General features: G+C 40.5%; 2 pseudogenes; both read left to right on the top strand.

Annotated features, from left to right (window-relative positions):
* The first annotated feature begins 3,373 nt into the window (after positions 1–3,373).
* Positions 3,374–6,201, top strand: LOC130140762 (probable glycosyltransferase At3g07620; annotated as a pseudogene).
* A 3,837-nt stretch (positions 6,202–10,038) lies between these two features.
* LOC130140761 (uncharacterized) lies at positions 10,039–13,621 on the top strand (annotated as a pseudogene).
* The last annotated feature ends 597 nt before the right edge of the window (positions 13,622–14,218 follow it).

Below are 14,218 nucleotides of genomic sequence, written 5' to 3'. Positions count from 1 at the left end.
ATCAGTAATCAGAGATGAAGTCTATGCCGGGAGGTCATGCCTCGCTTAAGGTTAGCACTGTGCTTGACCTTGTGAGCCTTGAATCATGGCCATATTAGACATGGCTTTCGCAGGATCTAGGGATTAATCTGCAGGCTTGACTGATTTGATCAGCTGTCCTCTTTCCTGTCTGGATCAAGCGGAATCCTTCGTTTACTTTCATATGATTGATGGCTGTGGATCATAAATATGATACTGTAATTGAAGACTTCTATTCTGCAAAGATCAATTAACAGCCTGTGCATGAAGTAGTCTTTCATGAAAAGTGGTAGTTCAATTTGCTGACAACATTTGGTGTAGCAGTTTTGTTCTAATCACTCCCTTATATAGGTTAAATTTCTTATAGTAAAAAGCCAAAATACATCTTAATCTCAACTTAGATAAGACATCTGAGGCTTTCTAGAGGACAGATCATGAGTTTTTGTGTAACGCAAGTTGCATTTGTTCCATTACATTAAGGTTATCTGAACTGCTGGTGAACAATAGAGTATTTAGACAAGTAAATGTTTATCCCTTGGGCACAGATTTGTGTCATCGATAATTACTTCATGTGAACGGCACCGAGACCGCCATTCGGATTAGTCCGACAATGGGAGCCCAGTGTACTCCATCATAAAATTCGTATCTTTCTATATTCTTACGAGAAAAGTGAGATTAGTCTCGCAAATTAGGCCTTCCTATTTATCTTCTCAAATTAAATTACAAAGCACAGAAGATAAGAATACAAAGACAAGATTATGAATAAGCGCATCCTTCAAACTATCAACTTCCTACCCTTCATAAGATAACTACATAATTCCTAACCATATAACTACGGTATCTCGATGAGGGTATATACTAAATTGAATTTGGAACATTGAAGAAGGTGGGTCTCACTTACCTAACTGATTGTCTAAACTAACTTTAGTACATGGACTGATTTACCCAATTAATTAATCCATCCACTCTACTCATTTCCCGGTAATGTGTACCAAATAGCTACCAAAAATTATGTTTTTCTAGTTGGATATCTGGTGCAACCACTATTTTGAAACATTTTGTTATAGGGAAATGTACTCTTCCGAGAAAACACGTGAAGAAGACCGAAAATCCCCCGACAAAGAAGAATAAAGTGCAAGCCGCAAATGGTAGCTTTTTTCCTTGGAGTTTTAGTGTGTGTTTAGTTAAGAGGTAAAGCTTGCTTAAAAAGGGAGCCGAATCTAACACAGGTTCTCCACACTGCTCCCATTATGTGGGGTGGGCTTCCATGACGCTATTGTCATTACTGACACCTATACGCTTCGCGACTTAATTTTTTCTTATACCTTGTCTTTTTTCAGGAAAAGGTATTACCTTTCAAAAATCTTATATCCCGATAATCTCGAGGTGTAGACGCAAGACTTGCTTAGGTTCATGGTCACTGGGTGTACTCAACAGGGGGAAAAGGGGGAAAAAAAGGAAAATCAACTATAACTAAGCAAAGTCATTGATGAGCAAGAAGACAAATTTATGTCCCTGGCCAAGGCGCCTGTTCTCGATTAAATGCTGTGAGCATTCAACCATCAACAGTAACTGCTACCAAACACATTTACAACTGCGAGTGTGGATAGCAAGCAAGTCGCTGGAAGAAGACCCACGAATTGATTCCACTGATGTTTTGACCTCACAGTCATCAACATTAGCATCGTTAATCACTTGATTAGTTCGAGAGAAGATTAGTTAATAAATTGACTGTAAAGGATCAGAATGTTTCTTGTTTTGTTTATCAGTTAATTAATCTACTCCCTGTACTGCTTGCTGGATCTTGAACATGCAAATCCTATATCTATATCGAAAATTCTTTGTGGTGTGATGCAAGATTCTCTGCTTCTCTGAGCTTCATCAAGACAGGAGAAGAGCCAATGGCTTTGCGTCATAGATTGCTGTTTTTACTCCCAGAATAGTTTGACATGGTGCCATTTTCTCCTTCTTCCAGTGTTCTGGTCGCTTCAGTTTGGTGAAGAAGCATCTTTTAGGGTTTGAAGCTGCTTGCTCAGCGGAGTAGTTCTTAGTTTGCTTTGTCTCTCGGTGGCTCGTGACTGCCACTGCTTCAGGTTGGCACGCTGATTGGGGATGAGTAAGAGTTCTTCTCTCATTTTGCTTCTGAATTTGCTTGAATGCAGAAATTCCTCAAGAGTCTGTTTCAAAATTTGCTTTGCACTTGCTTGCTAATTATGCCACAATGTCGTCTCGTTTTGTTGTGCTCAACCGGTGTTTTAACATGTAACCCGGTGTTGTTGGTTTGAGATAGTTTCTCTGCTACAGAGAGGCATAAAGGATTTCTTCATCAGTTGATTGCCAATATCACCTGGGCTAAATTTTTGTGGCACTTGACTGGGGTATATCTGGGGATGTCCTGTTTGAAAGCAATTAAAGTTATTTCTTCATATAATGGTTCTTGTAATTTGGTGTTTATCCAAGCAATTTGTTGATCTGTAATTGGTGATGCGCAGTTGACATTGAGAACGAGTTTCGATTGTTTCATTATGATTTAATACGCATGTCGACTTCATTCTATTAAGGAAAATGGCACATATAGCTTTTTTATGTCTCTTTAGTTATTTCTTCCGTCACTTAGATCATTTCAAACTCTCAAGCGCGCTCAACCTTCAGTTCTTTCTGCCTCTTTGTAGACTTCCAGCTAGATACCTGCATTAGATAACTCATTGTTGGTTTTCAAAGCTTTGTTTGTAGAATTTTTGTTTTTTTTTTTTTTTTTTTTTTTGATAATCAAATTTTTGTTTCTTTTACCTTTCCTTTCTGAAGTTTTTCCTGTTTGTACCGAGACTATTTTAATATCCACTTGTGCTGCAGAACCGAAAAAAGCGTGTCATTTTTCGTTGGAAGATGATTCGCTGAACTTAAGTGCTGGTGGATCCTTCTCTTCCTGCTATGGGGCTTTGTGTTAAATTTGAAATGCTCTTCCTAAGCAAAAATAGGAGATGGCTCTTTCTAGTGGCATTAGTCGCTGCCACTCGCTCTGATGTTTTCAGTCTCTGCTAAGCCTCCATATGGAAATGCTCTTCAGTCTTTATTACCTAATCGAAAGATTTTGACCGCACGATTCCACCTTCTGAACACGCATTCCTCTGCTAAACTCGGTGATGGTAGTTCGCTACCCTCTTACAGTTAACATTTCAGAATCCGCAGAAGCCTCATATGTTTGTTGAGTGTTTAAAAGCAATAAGAATTTTAATGAGGAGAGGACATTGGGCATTATGATGGGCAGAATAGAGTGGACAGACTAGAAGAGAAAAGTAACGCACCTGAAGGCAGGATTGATCAGTGTGATTGGAATGGTGCAGTTGAAAGTAAGATGGTGGTTTGTCCTCTGGATAATATCAGGCAGATGAGCAAGAGTCTGGTAATGCAGGGTAAGTGAACTTGAAAATCATACTCTATGTCCCAGTCATGGCCGGTGATACGTTATGGCACCTCTTGGAGCAGACTGAACCAAACAATAGAACATCATCAGATGCTATTCAATCAGAAACTTCGAAGTTTGCCCGAAATATTGAAAGATCTCAGAAACTGAGTTCCATTCAGCCCAAACACTTGCATCACTCGCCACACCTGCCAGGGCCCATCCGACACGAACAATTTGAAAGACTTGATGTGAATGCAAGTGATTCTTCTCATGCCCCTGCTGGTTAATAAAATGTTGAGCCCCGGTGTCATCTTCGCCGTAAAAATCGATCATCAGCTACGAATCGCATCCAGGGAAGAAGCAAACGAGGTGTGATATGCCACCTAAATGGGCTACAACTATAGGGAGATGAACCGGTATATGTGCATGCAATCGAGTATCTTCGCTCGACGGTATGAACATTTCACTATTAGGACTAAGAATTAGATTACAACCATTTCACTTTTTCTGCAAATCTAAACTGACCAGGTGCTTGTAGAGGCCGAGATGGTCCTCAATAAGGGATCTGGAAATTTTAGCCGCAAAGGTGTAAATTGAGAATGCTCCAGTTGCTGCCAACCAACGAGAACTTTATTCCCCTCTCTTTTCGGAATGTTTCCATGTTCATAAGGCAAGAGGAGCTATTAATTAAGTGCGGAAACTTCGCTGCAAATTTTGAGAGAAGGAAAGTCCTTTTTGGTTAATTGACTGAGGTGTCTTGCCTCAGGTGAATGCTGATATGCTCAAATTAAGTATTTTTGCTTCAGCATTATTATCCTAGTCATGTCAATGGAGGCCTCAACAGAGAGGATTTGAGTACAGTGCATTTGCCTTCTCTGAGTTAGAATTGTAATCTAAGAATCATGTATAGTAGCCAGTTGCTGTTTGTAGAATTGCTGCAGGAAGTTTCATAATCTGTTATCTGCTTCCATGCAGTGTGTCCTGATAAACTAACTGTCTAACCAGAAGTTCCAATATTTCATGGCCTGCAATTGCACTTTTTATGGAGGCATAGGTGATGTGAGATCAACAAGAGGAGCTATTCTTTGGCTTGTTGACCTGACTAAGATGCTTTATTTTTAATTTGTCCATGAGCAGCTGTAGTGAATTATGTGGCTTTTCACCTCATTCACTTACTCCCAGAACATGGAGTTGCTAAATCAAGCTTCTTTTCCCCTATCTCGACTGTGAGATGCATCTGTAGTTCCAATGTCAACAGGTTGAGAGCAGTTATTTTTCACTAAGCCAACAAGAATTGGACCCCCTATCAGAACTTACTTTATTTAGCTTAACATAAGCTGATAGCAACACAGAATATCAGTGTCAGGTCCAGGCCTTCTTCATGGCTAAGAATTATCTTGTCCTGGGCTAAGTTTGTTACTGATCCACATCTTACTTTCCAATATTTGTGCAGAGAGAAACAGGCAAGGATGTTTGTGGTTCTCATTTGAAATTAAAATTTTTAATTGCATTTTAGGAGTTACCAGCTCAAGGGAACACATTCTTAAAGTCTATGTCTATAGGAAGGAGCAAGACCCGCCTTCCATCGACCAATACTTAATAGGTGGGCTTATATGCTTCAGAAGGTTGGTTTGGCGAAGCAAGGAGGGGAAACAAACAATTTGTGGTGAAGGATCCCTCGGGGTGCTTTCACTGTTCTATATGCCATTTAGTTCATTTAATGCTAGAGAGTACACGGTTTATGTTCGAAACTTCCTTGTATAACGGGACAAACCTACGCCTGGATATCTGAAGCAGTACACTTCTGCGCATAGCAAGATATCCATGTCAACAGAACAGGAGGGGCCGATGACTTTTGAAGCTGTTTGTCGTATGACTGGGTAGGCTATTGATGTTTTCTTTTCATTTCTTCGTTTCCTTTATTTCTGTGGCTTGCTGAGCCATTTGTGATGAACCAAGTAATAAAAATTCCTGTGTCAAGCTGGGGCTCCAAATCATCAAAATGTTATCGATAGAGATGTAAAAGTTTGCATCATAGCAATTCTTTTGATTGTCAGTGCTACTCAATCTATCCACACCCTAGTCTTAGCTGCCCAATGTTGCTTCATTTCAGGCTCCTGATGACAAGGCATCATATGGAACGATGCATCAAAGCACTATGCAATGCTGATGTAACTGCAGGTTTCAAAATAGGAGAGATGTGTCTCTACCAGAAACATATATCCGCTCCCTACCAGAAACTCCTGTGAGATCTTGTGGGAAACCTCCATCCCAGAGGCTTGATTCTCGCCTTCTATGCTGGTAATAACTACGGGTATCTACTTCTACCAATTCTGCTTAAACATTGGAAAGATAAAGACCTAGATATGGAGATCTTTGGTCCAATGCTACCTGGTGTTGCAAGCAAGATGAACTGCACATCCAGCACATGAAGAGTAGTAAGCAATTTATATGCCCTAAGGGTTATGAGGTGAATAGCCCTCGTGTGGTTGAAGCCATCTTTTTATGAACAAGTGCCGGATAATATCCGACAACTTCGGGCTACCATTTTTCGAGGTTCTCGATTGGGGGCATTCTCCGTACTTATGGCTGAGAAGGGTCATTCCCAACTGAAGAACATATTGCTTTCAATACCAGAAGAGAAGTACAAGGAGATGCAGCCTGGGAGTGGGCAAGGTTCAGCGGCATTTTCTGTGGTATGCGGCCTGTAAAGTACCACCCGTTCTACATGACGCTTCATCCGATTTTATAATAGAGTTCAGATCAAACGTAGATAGTTCTTGAAGCTTTCTTGACGGCATTTTGACTTCAAGGAAACCAAGAGAATCAAGATGAGGGCAATCCGACTTAGAGGTAATAGAAATGGATCTCAAAGGTGAGCGGAGCACGATTTTGGCATTTTGCTGATCTAATAGAGCTTCCATTTTTGTGCCATTGTGAGATGGGATATGTAGAGGCCTTTGTTGCTGTGTCATACATAGTGTATGTAGTGTTCTCCTACGTGCTTACCTTAAACATTTTGGTCTAGTAAAGAAATTTAGATCCTCGATCTTGTAGCTTCTTCTGCAGCAACCAAGTGCGATTTTGCTTTAGAGAGCTACAGTATCAAGTTCAGGACAAGTCAACACCAGCTCAAAAGAAAGACGAGGATAAAGCAAAACCAAATTCAATAGTAATTATACCGACCTTCGACTTATATTCATATTATGTGAACAGGTCCTCACGTCAAATGCGTTTGCTTGGAGACAACATAAATTTTTTAGGATTAATTACGACTATAAATCCCAAACTAGATCCCATGCTATTGTTTATTACTTGCAAAGTAAATTTTCTCCAAAAATAAAATCAATTTGGATTCGACATATTTATCCCAAACAAATTTCATCTCATAAATAATTTCAAACCAATATCCTTCACGCAAACTTACCCTCCATTCAAGTGCATGGGTCAATGTTCATGGATTTTTCACGTTTGATCCACATTTTGCAGATTCGCATGTCACGTGTTGTAGGGGCTTTTGAAAGGGTATAAGACAGAACGCTAACAAATAATATGTTTGAATCGAGAAACCAATTTAGAATTTTTTTTACTTTCGGATGAAAACTTCTTGTCGTGTAAATATCAATTTGGGTGGTTTTTTATGACGCAAATATGAATGTTAGATATAGGGGAGGTCACCAATCTAGACAAGGTAAACGACGAAAAAGTCGCGGACAAAAAACAGAGATCAATGCTCTGAGTCACTTTCGAGGACATTCGAAATTGTTCCTTGCTTTATGCATGTCCTTACCTTTATGGGTTTGCTTGTGGATTCGCTCATCCTAAAGAAAGAAACGCGGGTCCGACGTCGACGTATTACGATCATGGATAGATAGTTCGATCGTCCCGAGGAGCACGCCGCGTGTTCGATCTTGCCACCCTTATTTGTCGTCCAGGCATCCGAACACTGTCACTGTTGGAGCGCACGAAACCCGGTTGTCCCGCCTCTCGTTTTCGGTTATAAACAAAAAGCTAAAGCATTGGTTTCCGAGTTGCCGCGGGCACGCTGCTCTTTATCCCGGTTCAGATGGAGTGCCTCTTGTCTCTCGGTATCGGTTGCGTTTCGGATTCTTCCTAACCCAAGAGAGAAAAAGAAACTATTTTTTATTGATTCTTTCATCTGCAATGCTTGGTGGGTGACCAATTCAGGTGGTGAAGGACTTGATTGGCAAACCTAAACAAATCCGATTACGCAAAAAAGAGAAAATAGACGACGCACGGCACTTATCCGTATCACCTTTTCAGAGGTGTAATACTTCCCTAGAAAGAGATTACCACTTAAGCTGTTTACACCACTCAACTCAAGTAATGATCGAAAAACGAGCAAAATATATACGACCCAAACGAATTTCAAAATCTAAACCTATATTAAATCTTTAATTCAGCACCACATACTGCATGCCCAAATTTTTGTCCATGTAGAGGTTGGAAAGCCCTGAGTTCCCATCCTCACCTATGAAGAGGGCGTCAGTCACGCTAACCAGGCAATGGACTGCTAATCTGGGCTTGGCTCTAAGCAGTTGCACTGACCATTTCATACGGCAGCTGGGCATCTTATGTGCGCCGCCTAACTCTGCGCAGATTCGTGACGCATTGGCGGGACCATAAGATAACGCCTGACAATACTTCTCTTTTTCTAAACCTGGCGCAATCGCATCCGCCGCATGTGTAAAACAGGCGGCCCCAAGATTCGCCAAACTCCAACAGTGATGTTTGCAATTCAAGAAAAAGAAAGCAAAAGGATAAAGATCGGCAATTGTTCATTCGTTCCGACTTGTTTCATGACATTTCTTCCTCGAACGATCGTCTCTCTCTCTCTTTTTTTAATACATCCCTAAGATTTTTAGGGAAAGTTGCAAAATCAGAGTTTTGCGTCTATTAATGGGATTACGTCCTCTGTGCGGCTTCGTCAGATTTGAGCCTGTGCCCTGTATCTTGGAACTTCTTAAAAAAAAGCTTCCACTTTCTTTGCTTTGTTGCGCAAGTTTCCTCCTCCTTGTTCACTGCAATATCTGAGAGCAAACTTGTCCTTCCTTCTTTTTCTCTGACCTGATTCGCGTTTGCCATGGGTATTTGCCACGATTCTTCTATCCGGTGCCTTTTGGAGCTGTAAAGCCAATCCCACGTGGAACGTGGTTTTTCCTCGGCGTTTTGGGACTAACTGTGTAGCAACTTAAGTTGCTTTTGGTTTTTTCGCCGATTGTGGATCGTGAAGCGTGCGCGGGAGCGGAACTGCGCATGAGGGCAATGTTTTGTAGTGAGGTTGTGTGATTACTGAACAATTGTAGAATATGAACTCTCAATATTGGCAAAACTCAAGCCAAGATTCTTGTTTCTGGATTCTATTCACCTCGGCGACGATTTAAATGTCTAGATGTACTAGTTCAGAGAGGCTAGGTGAATAAGGGCTTCCTGAATATCTCTCTGGCTAATCTTTTTATCTGTCCCAAAAGACATGGAGCCCTGAAATTACTTACTGGCTCTCTTACCTTCATCTCATATGCTATTTATATTATGTTTCTTATATGTAATAAAGGCTACTTTAACTATATCATCTTTATACTTGAAGGAAGGCAGCTTTATGTTTTCATGCCCAAAGGCACAATTCCTGGAGCTTATGTGTTGGATGGGGATTATGTTACAACAACGATGGGACATCTGAAACTTATACCACCGTGAGTTTTAGAAATCGCCCTAATCATAGATAACTCGGATGGTGTGGACTAAGCTCTTTAGCCGAATTGAATAGTTTACGTGATGTTTTCTCGTTTTTCAACTGCGGATCATATCAGGTTGGAAATGTGCCAAATACTTGCATTCTTGATGGACGTGGGTGTCAACTAGCAAATACGTAGAGATACGCTATAGATCAAGATTTGCTTCCGTAAGATGTGTCAGTGTATCAATATGAGCCACTCTGAGTATGAGAACACCAGGAGTCCTTGGACTCTCGATGTACCTGAGGTTCATGATATTTTGTAAGAATATCCATCTTAAAACATCGACTTGGGACAGGATCTTCGGAGTGGGATTGGCGCAGGTTCTCCAGTTAGTTTGATATTTTACCCTTTTGTTCTAAGACTAACGCTGGAAGATGTTCAGTTGCCATCTTACAATGATCTGTTGAATGGCATTTCTAGATCACAGCCAGTTTTCGCTATCACATATCTTGTTCTGTGGGACTTAAATTATTTGTTTGCCAAGTTTGAAATTTCTTTTTTCCAGGTCCAATGGCGGGCCCTTTGTTTGGGGTCTCTCACATGCCTTTTGAAACAGAAACATATCCATGTCCACTTGATGACTTGGGGCTCTGCTCTTCAATGAATGATATTTTCCCTGCTATTTTGGGCATCAGAGCCTCTTACATTACCTGTAGTAATTTCTTTTCTTTATTGGTAAGTTTTATTTTTCTGGCTTCCTTGTCCGCAGTGCGAATTCTGTCACTGTTATTACATAAATTCCGTTGATCAGTACGGGAGTTTTTTATCCCTTCCTTTAGTTTTCTTTCGTATCTTGGGGTTGCCTTATAATTTCCTTAAGTTTTCAAATTGATCCAGAAAATTTTGTCCTAAGAGATGCAGTTAATAGATGTCAACAGAGAAGGCTCGGTGGCCTTTTTCATCTGTTGCTACCTAAGATCTTCATTGGACTGTATATATAGAATCTGCTTTGAGATGGTCCATCATCTTCGAGTCCTGGAATCCATGCAAAAGATCAGTGGAATTAAACAGGTAGAACTTCGGCCATGCAAAGATCTGGAAGTTGCAGAAATGGAAGGTGATAACACTAGAAATGTCCCCTCTATTTTCAGGGGTAAGGATTCCCAACTTCTTTCTTCCTAGTTCCAAAAAGATAGGTATGACACATTCCAAGGTACGGGTTTTTACTAACACCTTATTTGTGGTTGCTGTTTGTCTCCATTATGGAATTCATCTTGCGCTATATGGTTCATCGCACTGTTGAGAATCTATTTTACTATAGTAACTTTGAAGAACTCATGTACTACAAGATACTCTCGATCATTTGGATCCAGTCATGCTCGTGTTCCCTAAACCTCTTATCTCTCTTGTTGGCAAACAGAATTATCCTTGCATCAGTTTATCTTCCTGTGTTCTGTATTCTTCTTCCCTTGTTTAGACTTATTTTTCTTTGCCTGTGCCCAGGTTGATGCTCCTTACTAAGTCTGAAACTTGCCTTGCGGGCATGAAGTTTGCGGTGGTTTGTTGGAGGGCTCTTCTCTTCTTTCTTATATCAGATACACACAATTTCAACTCAGTAGGTACAACAGCATAAGTGTTTGCATTTGAATGAGTAAAATGGACTAAGATGTGTGCAATAGAGAATCTATGGTGTGATTATGCTCGTTAATCTCATTCTGGATGTACATTCACTCTTGTATTTTTCAGTATTATGTCCCGAGTTCAAAGGACGTTGTATGTGTCTTCTGATGGTATCGATACGGTTGCAATAAAAATCCCGAGCAGGCTCCGGTCCGAGGATGGGCACTTCAAGATTTTTTAGAAATTCTCGAAGTCTATGTGGTATCTGATAATTTAGGCTATCCATAGTCACCCATATCTTGTTCTTACTGGAAGCATAATATTGGGGGTTTCTTCACAATGGACATCATGGTCAAATTTCCACTTGAATGTGAAAATTTGTGTCTAATTAGCACCACTTTTGCTTTGGTCCCATCCTTAATTAGTAATCTTCCTGAATGAGTCAGTTTACATCCCTTCTTAGCGTTTCTGATCCTCCAGGCAAATCTGGGATTTGGTTTGGCAATCTGGGAGCCGATACTAAACATGTACATCTGATGATTTTGTTGCTTTTTTTTGCGGTGTTAGATTATGTTGTTTTAATCCATGTTTATTGGTACCTGGGTTTGATGACTACCATTGTTTTGGTCTTCTTTAACCCTTCTTCAGGAATGGGGTACAGACTGCCCAATCCACATTCGTTTACCTACTCCTTCCTAGGTTCAATAGGGTTCTTTTTCAGGCAATTCTCAACAGTCATTCTTGTTTAACTCTCTGAGTTGCCTTAAAACGAACTTATATTTCAGGTCTTCTTTTAGCAATTATGGCCTTGCGCCTTGTTGGCAATCAATAGGCGATCTTCTCAAAATGGGTTTGACATGTCACATAGCGAAAAACCAATAGGGAGGTAATAAGTTTGGAGGTTAGCCAAATTTTTCACCAAAAAACCATTAAAACATTTATTTTCTTTTGTTACCAATCAAATTATGTAGGTTATTTCTTCTCATGTATGCTCTTTCACTAAATTCTACAGATCTTTTCCGGTATAGCTTATAGTGTTGACACAACTACTTGTGGGTCTTTTGAATCTTATTCTATGGAGGGCCTTGAGTTAACAATGCATGGGAACTAAAGGAATATATTGGAAGAGCTCTACTGGGGATCGGCAAGCGTGTGATTATATTAGGGCACAGCAAAGGCGGGGTGGGATGGTGCAGCCGCCTTGTCAATGTTCTGGGACGAATTTAAAAAGGAAAAGTTGCTGGATTGGCACTGGTTCAGAGCCCATATGGCGGCACTCCTGTAGCTTCTGATATACTTCGTGAAAGGGGCCAGATTGTTGACAAAGAAACCAGGAGGATAATGGAGCTCATAATTTGCAAGCTAATTAAGGTACTCATTCACTGAAAGAATTGCTTTAGGATGATCTTGTATGAAATGGCAACTCATCTATTTCATTACATGCGAAATGTTTCAGCAGCAAAAATAATGGAAAGCCAAGAGATTCATCTAGACGTTACATCAACAAACCTAAAAGAATTTATTGACTGACAGAATACTCTCTCTGCAATACCTTCCAATCACATCTTAATCCAACCCTTCAAACTTGGGAAAATAGAGTGTGCTTACAGTATGTATTAGCTACAAGTAACACACAATACAACTTTACGTGCGTGTAGACAGTCAAATGCACATGTAGTGTAGTTCGTATAACAGCATAAGGGATATCCATATGCGTATAGATAGATTCACGTGGATATAAAATATTTATAATAATACATGCATATATCCATAAAACATGTATATGCATATGTATTTCCAGAGTCCCATTTGGACGATCATATTCTTTGAGCTATGGCATTCTGGTGCGAGAGGACTATAACTTCAAGCTATTCTTAAACGTCTATTCTTTCATGAGTATTCAAGCTAGACAAGATTACCCTGGAAATTTGCCAACGATAAGCTGGACTAAGTGAAGTTCAGAAGGACAAGCTGACTGCACAGGGACATAGAACTGTCAAGGATCATTTAGTACTTTATCTGGTTTAAAGCTTTAATTTTGATTCTGTTTATGAACATGACTCATTTAGATTCATTACATCATTGGTCCAGCAAGTTTGGGAATGCTTTCAAACGATTTGCAGAAATGCAAATGTGATCAGTCATGAATGTTAGGATATGCATTTCCCAACTCACATCAAAACTTTTCCTTGATAATTTATGAACCTTTTCTGTACCAATAAAGTTTCAGAAAGTTTAATTTGAGGAGATTTTCGCCTCTCGCTGCTCCTTTTATGATGAAATCTATGTTGCATCAAGGGATAACCTTCCTGGCCTGTTCTTGTTCTGTTTTGTAAACTTGATAAATCTATTGGTCACCTATCTTAGGGTGATATACGGGCATTGGAGGACCTCAATGTATGAAAAGAGGAAGGAGTTTATCCTAAAAAACAAGCTTCCAGATGAAATCCCTTTTATTTCTTTCCGCTCTGAAGCAAGTATAGCTCTGGGGCATACTCGCTGAACGATGACGCACATAGCCCATGCAGAGCTTCCGTGGGCTTCCTCTTCTGAAGTTTGGCAGAGAACTGGACAATCTTTGTATTGCCAGGAGGTCAGGGTTCCTGCTGCCATTCCTCTTCCTGCTGCTATGACTGTTTGTGCTCTCCATCTGCAATTAAGGTATGGTGAGAAAAGTGATGGTTACTGACGTGTCAAGACGCATTCGAAGTTCTCGGATCAGTCGTGATTAGACCAGACCGGAAACTTGACCATGCATGGATGGTTTACTCTTCAAGGAAGAAGAACCCCAGTGAGCCTGATGCTAGTGAGATGCGAGGCCATCTTGACTCTGCTTGTGGAAATTGTAGTGGAGCGTAACAATAGGGGAAAAGAGTGATTGAATAGCTCAATCATGAAGACTGTTCATTCATTCATTTCCCTTGTGATTGATGACCGTTTTTTCCCCATGTAATACAAATCGCCAAAGTAGAAATGTATGCAAAATTCGTGTCCGGTTTACTGAGTGTTTGCTTATCCCTGCCTGTTATCTGTTTGTTTGATTCAAAAATTCGGAGAACTGATCATCTGATTTCAAGAAAGGAAATTTGCTGGACAAAAACTTTCGTGCTTTGCTAACCAGTTAGAGAGTAGTGTAAAAACCCGACCCACTCTGACCGCCCAAAACCGGACCGGACCGGGTGGTTCCCTAAGGGTTTCAGACGGCCCCTGCCTCCAATTTTTTAACCTATGCAGATGCGATCCAGCCTCCTGGGCCGGGCCATGCGAACTGCTTTTACCCACCCACTTCGGGACTGGACTGAGATAATATATATAATTTAATATATATAATTTTAATTAAAAAATCCAAAACCCTAAATTAAATACTCTCTCTCTCTCACAATCTCACTCTTATTGACGCCTCTCGCCTCCGATGCCTCTCCTCTCCCACTCTCACCGTCTCCGTCTCCATCTCCCTGGGCCTCCGCCTCGTCGG

This window comes from Syzygium oleosum, unplaced genomic scaffold (genome assembly GCF_021117445.2).
Source record: "Syzygium oleosum isolate NSW1041296 unplaced genomic scaffold, Sole_v2.1 Sole_v2.21, whole genome shotgun sequence".
In the NCBI taxonomy this organism is placed as follows: domain Eukaryota; kingdom Viridiplantae; phylum Streptophyta; class Magnoliopsida; order Myrtales; family Myrtaceae; genus Syzygium; species Syzygium oleosum.
Note: the sequence above shows the minus strand (reverse complement) of the source record. Positions and strands in the feature narration are given on the sequence as shown.